Below are 9,802 nucleotides of genomic sequence, written 5' to 3'. Positions count from 1 at the left end.
TCAGGGTTTTTTGTCTCCAAATATCCACTATTTCTAATGTGTCCATAATATTTGTGATTTCCTTAAGGGCACGGTGATGATAGTTTGTAGAGTGATTACCTTTACGGTCCATTGAGGTACTTAACACTGTGTTATAGTCTCTTACCATAATGATTAGATAATTTATTGCCTGTAAGTTCAATAAATTGGTATAAATGTTTTCGAAGAAGTATGGATCATCCTGATTTGGACCATATAGATTAATGAGCCAAATCTCTTTTTTGTCCACTTTCATATTCAAAAGGATCCACCTTCCTTGCGAATGATTCCTGACTATTTGCACATTCAGATTGAAATTTTTGTTAATTAATATCATCACACCCTTCGAGTTCCTTTGTCCATGACATAAAATTATTTCACCACCCCATTCCTTTTCCCACGCAATTCATCTAAGGATGTAGAGTGAGTTTCCTCTAAACAGTATATGTTATATTCCTTTTCTTTTTGCCATGTAAAGACTGATCTTTTTTTATAATCTGCTAATCTATTACAATTACAACTGGCTATACTTATTTCACCCTTACCATAACTAGATACTATTCTAAGTCTAAATTAGTGCTTGTAAAGTTACTGCCATCAGAGGTATCATGACGGTCAAAACTAGAGCTTTCAAATGTCTGATATTTAGAATTCAAGAAATAGGTTCTAGCAATATTTGTTTTATTCCCTTGCCTGTTTGCCTGTGAGCCAATACCACAGATGTTAGAAAATTGAGACAAGATATTATGTTTGTAGTAAATCTGAGTAGGTTGTTGTGTATGATATTGGATGTGATTTACGATGTGTGTACGGTGTCTGTATAAGAGTAAGACTATAATGTGTGAAGTCCAAATAAATAATAACTCTGCCAATTTGTAGTGTGTATAGCCTTAATATTCATGACGATAATTGTAATCCATATCATATCACCATCATAGTTGCATCATAATTACCTTTAACATAATTGAAAAACACATCCCAGCATTTCCATAGCAATTGACGTCTCTTTCTTGATCATGTGAAACCTTGCATTACTCTAGAGACGGCTTCACTACAGTACAAATGTATTCCGTACAATTTGTTATTATTCCCCAATGCCCCTATTCTGATATCTTCCCCTTGCTTGTTGTAGACAAATACATAAAAAAGATAGACAAACAATAAACACATTAAATTATAAAACAGTTCAACAATAGAGGGAGAGAAGAGAAAAGAGAGGGTGAGAAGAGAGCAAGATTAGGTGTGTGTGTGTGTGTATGTATAAGTCCGTATGTGTAAGCAAGCATGTAATTGAGTACGTGTGTGTTCATATCCACTTCATAATGTTCAGATATTCTTACAGTTCCCATACCTTCTTTTTTTTTGTAACCTGAAGTCCCTGTAGAATTTAGTACAGCCATGGTGTTATGGAGCTGTCTCGGAATAGCTGTCCATCTATAAAGAGTTTGTCCATAATGATAAAGACACACTTACCCTTCTCCCTTTGTTGTCTTTGTACTGGATACAGTCTCTTACGACGTTCGTTTATCTCCCTTGGAAATTGGTAATTGAGACCGAATTTGGTCCCTTTAAGCTCCCTTTCCCTGCTTTTGATCAGCTCCTTTTGTTGGTAGTGTTCAAATTATGCGATGATCGGTCGGGGATCCTTGGTCTTGTCGCTCTGAGCTCCAAGTCTGTGTACTCGGTGGAAAGCCACCTTGTTTACAGTCTCTATAGGAAGTTTCAAGGCGGATTGCATGAATTCTCTGATCGCGCCCTCTGGATTATTGGATGCGTCCTCAGGAATCCTAGGAAAAAAAAGATTTTCACGCATGCTACGACTTTGTATGTCTAGTAGCGACTCCTTCATCACCCTGGTTTCCCTGAGTAGACAATCCATGTTGGAATCGTGGATTTTGACCTTGGCTGTGAGTGTCTTGTTTTCTCTTTGGAGCATGAGAATTTCACTCTGGCTGAACTCCAAACTCCCCCTCAGCCCTGCTACCTCCTCACACAACTTTTCCAGTGTTGCATGGATTCCAGCCAGAGCACTAGCCTCTACTTCATCGGTAAGCAAATCGTCTGTGTCTGTAGATTAATCTGTTTTTTCTTTTTTGTTTGTTATTTTGTGAGGTAGTCGGATCTTTCCATGATGGAGTATGTTGTCCCTCCATAGCGTAAAGCTGTTGGTACTCGTCGATTTCCCTCAGGATCTCCTTAATATCCAGGTTGGCTCTTTACTGCAACCAGTTGTTTTACGAAAAGATAACAATGAGTTTTTCCCACGACGACGACAGGTGTCTGTAGTACAGCCAGCTAGCACTCGCGGAATCCACGCAAAAAAAAGGAACACAAACGTGCAGTCCCAGCCATAACGGCTAACTGCGTTGTGGAATCCTTAGGAACAAAACTTTAGTTCTGGTTAAAATCGATTTAATTAAAATGTTTTAATATAAACAACAAACCGAGACTGCACTTGTGAAGGTGGTAAATTACCTTTTAATGTCGTCTGACCGAGGCTCTGTATCTGTCCGTGTGCTCCTAGACCTTAGTGCTGCTTTTGATACCATCGATCACCACATTCTTTTGGAGAGATTGGAAACCCAAATTGGTCTACACGGACAAGTTCTGGCCTGGTTTAGATCTTATCTGTCGGAAAGATATCCGTTTGTCTCTGTGAATGGTTTGTCCTCTGATAAATTTCGGTGTTCCTCAAGGTTCCGTTTTAGGACTATTATTGTTTTCACTATATATTTTACCTCTTGGGGATGTCATTCGAAAACATAATGATAACTTTCACTGCTATGCGGATGACACACAGCTGTACATTTCAATGAAACATGGTGAAGCCCCAAAATTGCCCTCGCTAGAAGCCTGTGTTTCAGACTTAAGGAAGTGGGTGGCTGCAAATTTGAGACTTTTAAACTCGGACAAAACAGAGATGCTTGTTCTAGGTCCCAAGAAACAAAGAGATCTTCTGTTGAATCTGACAATTAATCTTAATGGTTGTACAGTCGTCTCAAATAAAACTGTGAAGGACCTCGGCGTTACTCTGGACCCTGATCTCTCTTTTGACAAACATTTCAAGACTGTTTCAAGGACAGCTTTTTTCCATCTACGTCACATTGCAAAAATCTGAAACTTTCTGTCCAAAAATTATCCATGCTTTTGTTACTTCTAGGTTAGACTACTGCAATGCTCTACTTTCCGGCTACCCGGATAAAGCACTAAATAAACTTCAGTTAGTGCTAAATACAGCTGCTAGAATCCTGACTAGAACCCCAAAATTTGATCATATTACTCCAGTGCTAGCCTCCCTACACTGGCTTCCTGTTAAGGCAAGGGCTGATTTCAAGGTTTTACTGCTAACCTACAAAGCATTACATGGGCTTGCTCCTACCTATCTTTCCGATTTGGTCCTGCCGTACATACCCACATGTACGCTACGGTCACAAGACGCAGGCCTCCTAATTGTCCCTAGAATTTCTAAGCAAACAGCTCCTATAGAGCTCAATTTTTATGGAATGGTATGCCTACCCATGTGAGAGACGCAGACTCGGTCTCAACCTTTAAGTCTTTACTGAAGACTCATCTCTTCAGTTGGTCATATGATTGAGTGTAGTCTGGCCCAGGAGTGTGAAGGTGAACGGAAAGGCTCTGGAGCAACGAACCGCCCTTGCTGTCTCTGCCTGGCCGGTTCCCCTCTCTCCACTGGGATTCTCTGCCTCTAACCCTATTACAGGGGCTGAGTCACTGTCTTACTGGTGCTCTTCCATGCCGTCCCTAGGAGGGGTACATCACTTGAGTGGGTTGAGTCACTGACGTGATCTTCCTGTCTTGGGTTGTGCCGTGGCGGAGATCTTTGTGGGCTATACTCGGCCTTGTCTCAGGATGGTAAGTTGGTGGTTGAAGATTTCCCTCTAGTGGTGTGAGGGCTGTGCTTTGGCAAAGTGGGTGGGGTTATATCCTGCCTGTTTGGCCCTGTTCGGGGGTGTCATCGGATGGGGCCACAGTGTCTCCTGACCCCTCCTGTCTCAGCCTCCAGTATTTATGCTGCAGTAGTTTGTGTCGGGGGGCTAGGGTCAGTCTGTTATATCTGGAGCACTTCTCCTGTCTTATCCGGTGTCCTGTGTGAATTTAAGTATGCTCTCTCTAATTCTCTCTTTCTTTCTCTCTCTCTCGGAGGACCTGATCCCTAGGACCATGCCTCAGGACTACCTGGCATGATGACTCCTTGCTGTCCCCAGTCCGCCTGGCCTTGCTGCTGCTCCAGTTTCAACTGTTCTGCCTGCGGCTATGGAACCCTGACCTGTTCATCGGACGTGTACCTGTCCCAGACCTGCTGTTTTCAACTCTCTAGAGACAGCAGGAGCGGTAGAGATTCTCTTAATGATCGGCTATGAAATGCCAACTGACATTTACTCCTGAGGTGCTGACTTGTTGCACCCTCTGCAACTTTTTTATTTTGTTTTTTTATTTCACCTTTATTTAACCAGGTAGGCAAGTTGAGAACAAGTTCTCATTTACAATTGCGACCTGGCCAAGATAAAGCAAAGCAGTTCGACACATACAACAACACAGAGTTACACATGGAGTAAAACAAACATACAGTCAATAATACAGTAGAAAAATAAGTCTATATACAATGTGAGCAAATGAGGTGAGATAAGGGAGGTAAAGGCAAAGAAAGGCCATGGTGGCAAAGTAAATACAATATAGCAAGTAAAACACTGGAATGGTAGATTTGCAGTGGAAGAATGTGCAAAGTAGAAATAGAAAATGGGGTGCAAAGGAGCAAAATAAATAAATACAGTAGGGGAAGGGGTAGTTGTTTGGGCTAAATTATAGATGGGCTATGTACAGGTGCAGTAATCTGTGAGCTGCTCTGACAGCTGGTGCTTAAAGCTAGTGAGGGAGATAATTGTTTCCAGTTTCAGAGATTTTTGTAGTTCGTTCCAGTCATTGGCAGCAGAGAACTGGAACGAGAGGCGGCCAAAGGAGGAATTGGCTTTGGGGGTGACCAGAGAGATGTACCTGCTGGAGCGCGTGCTACAGGTGGGTGCTGCTATGGTGACCAGTGAGCTGAGATAAGGGGGACTTTACTTAGAAGGGTCTTATAGATGACCTGGAGCCAGTGGGTTTGGCGACGAGTATGAAGCGAGGGCCAGCCAACGAGAGCGTACAGGTCGCAGTGGTGGGTAGTATATGGGGCTTTGGTGACAAAACGGATGGCACTGTGATAGACTGCATCCAATTTATTGAATAGGGTATTGGAGGCTATTTTGTAAATGACATCGCCGAAGTCGAGGATCGGTAGGATGGTCAGTTTTACGAGGGTATGTTTGGCTGCATGAGTGAAGGATGCTTTGTTGCAAAATAGGAAGCCAATTCTAGATTTAACTTTGGATTGGAGATGTTTGATGTGAGTCTGGAAGGAGAGTTTACAGTCTAACCAGACACCTAGGTATTTGTAGTTGTCCACATATTCTAAGTCAGAACCGTCATATTCTAAGTCAGAGTAGTGATGCTGGACGGGCGGGCAGGTGCAGGCAGCGATCGGTTGAAGAGCATGCATTTAGTTTTACTTGTATTTAAGAGCAGTTGGAGGCCACGGAAGGAGAGTTGTATGGCATTGAAGCTTGTCTGGAGGGTTGTTAACACAGTGTCCAAAGAAGGGCCAGAAGTATACAGAATGGTGTCGTCTGCGTAGAGGTGGATCAGAGACTCACCAGCAGCAAGAGCGACACCATTGATGTATACAGAAAAGAGTCGGCCCAAGAATTGAACCCTGTGGCACCCCCATAGAGACTGCCAGAGGCCCGGACAACAGGCCCTCCGATTTGACACACTGAACTCTATCAGAGAAGTAGTTGGTGAACCAGGCGAGGCAATCATTTGAGAAACCAAGGCTATCGAGTCTGCGGATGAGGATGTGGTGATTGACAGAGTCGAAAGCCTTGGCCAGGTCAATGAATACGGCTGCACAGTATTATTTCTTATCGATGGCGGTTAAGATATCGTTTAGGACCTTGAGCGTGGCTGAGGTGCACCCATGACCAGCTCTGAAACCAGATTGCATAGCGGAGAAGGTGCGGTGGGATTCGAAATGGACGGTAATCTGTTTGTTGACTTGGCTTTCGAAGACCTTAGAAAGGCAGGGTAGGATAGATATAGGTCTGTAGCAGTTTGGGTCAAGAGTGTGTCCCCCTTTGAAGAGGGGGTTGACCGCATGTGCTTTCCAATCTTTGGGAATCTCAGACGACACGAAAGAGCGGTTGAACAGGCTAGTAATAGGGGTTGCAACAATTTCGGCAGATAAGTTTAGAAAGAAAGGGCCCAGATTGTCTAGCCCGGCTGATTTGTAGGGGTCCAGATTTTGCAGCTCTTTCAGAACATCAGCTGACTGGATTTGGGAGAAGGAGAAATGGGGAAGGCTTGGGCGAGTTGCTGTGGGGGCTGCAGTGCTGTTGACCGGGGTAGGGGTAGCCAGGTGGAAAGCATGGCCAGCTGTAGAAAAATGCTTATTAAAATTCTCAATTATAGTGGATTTATCGGTGGTGACAGAGTTTCCTATCCTCAGTGCAGTGGGCAGCTGGGAGGAGGTGTTCTTATTCTCCATGGACTTTAGTGTTCCATAACTTTTTTGAGTTTGTGTTGCAGGAAGCAAATTTCTGCTTGAAAAAGCTAGCCTTGGCTTTTCTAACTGCCTATGTATATTGGTTTCTAACTTCCTTGAAAAGTTGCATATCACGGGGGCTGTTCGATGCTAATGCAGAACGCCATAGGATGTTTTTGTGTTGGTTAAGGGCAGTCAGGTCTGGAGAGAACAAAGGGCTATATCTGTTCCTGGTTCTAAATTTCTTGAATGAGGCATGCTTATTTAAGATGGTGAGGAAGGCATTTAAAAGAAATAACCAGGCATCCTCTACTGACGGTCAATAGCCTTCCAGGATACCCGGGCCAGGTCGATTAGAAAGGCCTGCTCGCTGAAGTGTTTCAGGGAGCGTTTGACAGTGATGAGTGGAGGTCGTTTGACCGCTGACCCATTACGGATGCAGGCAATGAGGCAGTGATCGCTGAGATCTTGGTTGAAAACAGCAGAGATGTATTTAGAGGGCAAGTTGGTTAGGATGATATCTATGAGGGTGCCCGTGTTTCCGGCTTTAGGGTGGTACCTGGTAGGTTCATTGATAATTTGTGTGAGATTGAGGGCATCAAGCTTAGATTATAGGATGGCTGAGGTGTTAAGCATGTCCCAGTTTAGGCCACCTAGCAGCACGAGCTCTGAAGATAGATGGGGGGCAATCAGTTCACATATGGTGTCCAGAGCACAGCTGGGGGCAGAGGGTGGTCTATAGCAAGCAGCAACGGTAATAGACTTGTTTTTAGAGAGGTGGATTTTTAAAAGTAGAAGTTCAAATTGTTTGGGTACAGACCTGGATAGTAGGACAGAACTCTGCAGGCTATCTCTGCAGTAGATTGCAACACCACCCCTTTGGCCGTTCTATCTTGTCTGAAAATGTTGTAGTTAGGGATGGAGATTTCAAAATTTTTGGTGGTCTTCCTAAGCCAGGATTCAGACACGGCTAGGACATCCGTGTTGGCAGAGTGTGCTAAAACAGTGAATAAAACAAACTTAGGGAGGAGGCTTCTAATGTTAACATGCATGAAACCAAGGCTATTACGGTTACAGAAGTCATCAAAAGAGAGCGCCTGGGGAATAGGAGTGGAGCTAGGCACTGCAGGGCCTGGATTCACCTCTACATCACCAGAGGAACAGAGGAGGAGTAGGATAAGGGTACGGCTAAAAGCTATGAGAATTGGTCGTCTAGGATGTCCGGAACAGAGAGTAAAAGGAGCAGGTTTCTGGGGGCGATAAAATAGCTTCAAGGTATAATGTACAGACAAAGGTATGGTAGGATGTGAATACAGTGGAGGTAAACCTAGGCATTGAGTGATGATGAGAGAGATAGTCTCTAGAAACATCATTGAAACCAGGTGATGTCATCGCATGTGTGGGTGGTGGAACTGAAAGGTTCAATAAGGTATAATGAGCAGGGCTAGAGGCTCTACAGTGAAATAAGCCAATAAACACTAACCAGAACAGCAATGGACAAGGCATATTGACATTAAGGAGAGGCATGCTTAGCCGAGTGATCATAAGGGTCCAGTGAGTAGTGAGGTTGGTTGGGGTCTTGGCGATTCAGACGGCTAGCCGGGCCATGGGTAGCAAGCTGGCAGTCTGTTTTTAGCCACCTCGTGCGTTTCCGTCAGGAGATTAGTGGGGTTCCGTGTGGTAGAGGGGACCAATCCAATTGGCAAAATAGATATAGTTATAGTGGCCCAAGAAAATTGTCCGATAGACATATTCAGATAGCAGCCGATAAGACAGCTAACGATTACCGGGCCGCAGATGGGCGTTCAGGTTACGTCGCGACGGAGGGGCCAGTTGGATAACTCCCTCGGGCAGATAACGTCGGTAGTCCAGTCGTGAAGACCAGGTGGGGCTCCGCATCGGCAGTTAAACGGGTCCGGATAGGTGATTGTAGCCCAGGAGTGGCTGATGGAACTCTTCAGCTGGCTAGCTCCGGAATAATTGATGTTTGCTCCGGGACAGACGTTAGCCAATAGTCACTCGGATAGCAGCTAGCTAGCTGCAAGATCCAGGTGTAAATGTCCAGAGCTTGCGATAGAAATCCGGGGATATGGAGAGAAAATAGGTCCGGTATGCTCTGGTCTGAGTCGCGTTGTACAAAACTGGCGATAGCTATTCGAGCTAAAGGATAGCTGATGACCGCCAACCGTGGTTAGCTGAATACTAACGTGAACTGGCTAACTTCTGGCTAGCTTCTGTTGTGGATTTCAGATTTGAGGTGAATAATACATTTTTATTTTTTATTGGTGAGGTGGGTTGCAGGAGAGTGTTTTGAAGTTGAGTTTTTAGGAAAAAAATATATAAAAAGATATGCGAAGAAAATATGTAAATATACACTGCTCAAAAAAATAAAGGGAACACTTAAACAACACAATGTAACTCCAAGTCAATCACACTTCTGTGAAATCAAACTGTCCACTTAGGAAGCAACACTGATTGACAATAAATTTCACATGCTGTTGTGCAAATGGAATAGACAACAGGTGGAAATTATAGGCAATTAGCAAGACACCCCCAATAAAGGAGTGGTTCTGCAGGTGGTGACCACAGACCACTTCTCAGTTCCTATGCTTCCTGGCTGATGTTTTGGTAACTTTTGAATGCTGGCGGTGCTTTCACTCTAGTGGTAGCATGAGACGGAGTCTACAACCCACACAAGTGGCTCAGGTAGTGCAGCTCATCCAGGATGGCACATCAATGCGAGCTGTGGCAAGAAGGTTTGCTGTGTCTGTCAGCGTAGTGTCCAGAGCATGGAGGCGCTACCAGGAGACAGGCCGTCCAGAGCATGGAGGCGCTACCAGGAGACAGGCCAGTACATCAGGAGACGTGGAGGAGGCCGTAGGAGGGCAACAACCCAGCAGCAGGACCGCTACCTCCGCCTTTGTGCAAGGAGGAGCAGGAGGAGCACTGCCAGAGCCCTGCAAAATGACCTCCAGCAGGCCACAAATGTGCATGTGTCTGGTCAAACGGTCAGAACCAGACTCCATGAGGGCCCGACGTCCACAGGTGGGGGTTGTGCTTACAGCCCAACACCGTGCAGGACGTTTGGCATTTGCCAGAGAACACCAAGATTGGCAAATTCGCCACTGGCGCCCTGTGCTCTTCACAGATGAAAGCAGGTTCACACTGAGCACATGTGACAGACGTGAC

Source organism: Salvelinus namaycush, chromosome 8, assembly GCF_016432855.1.
Source record: "Salvelinus namaycush isolate Seneca chromosome 8, SaNama_1.0, whole genome shotgun sequence".
In the NCBI taxonomy this organism is placed as follows: Eukaryota; Metazoa; Chordata; class Actinopteri; order Salmoniformes; family Salmonidae; genus Salvelinus; species Salvelinus namaycush.
This window is presented reverse-complemented; position numbering follows the sequence as displayed.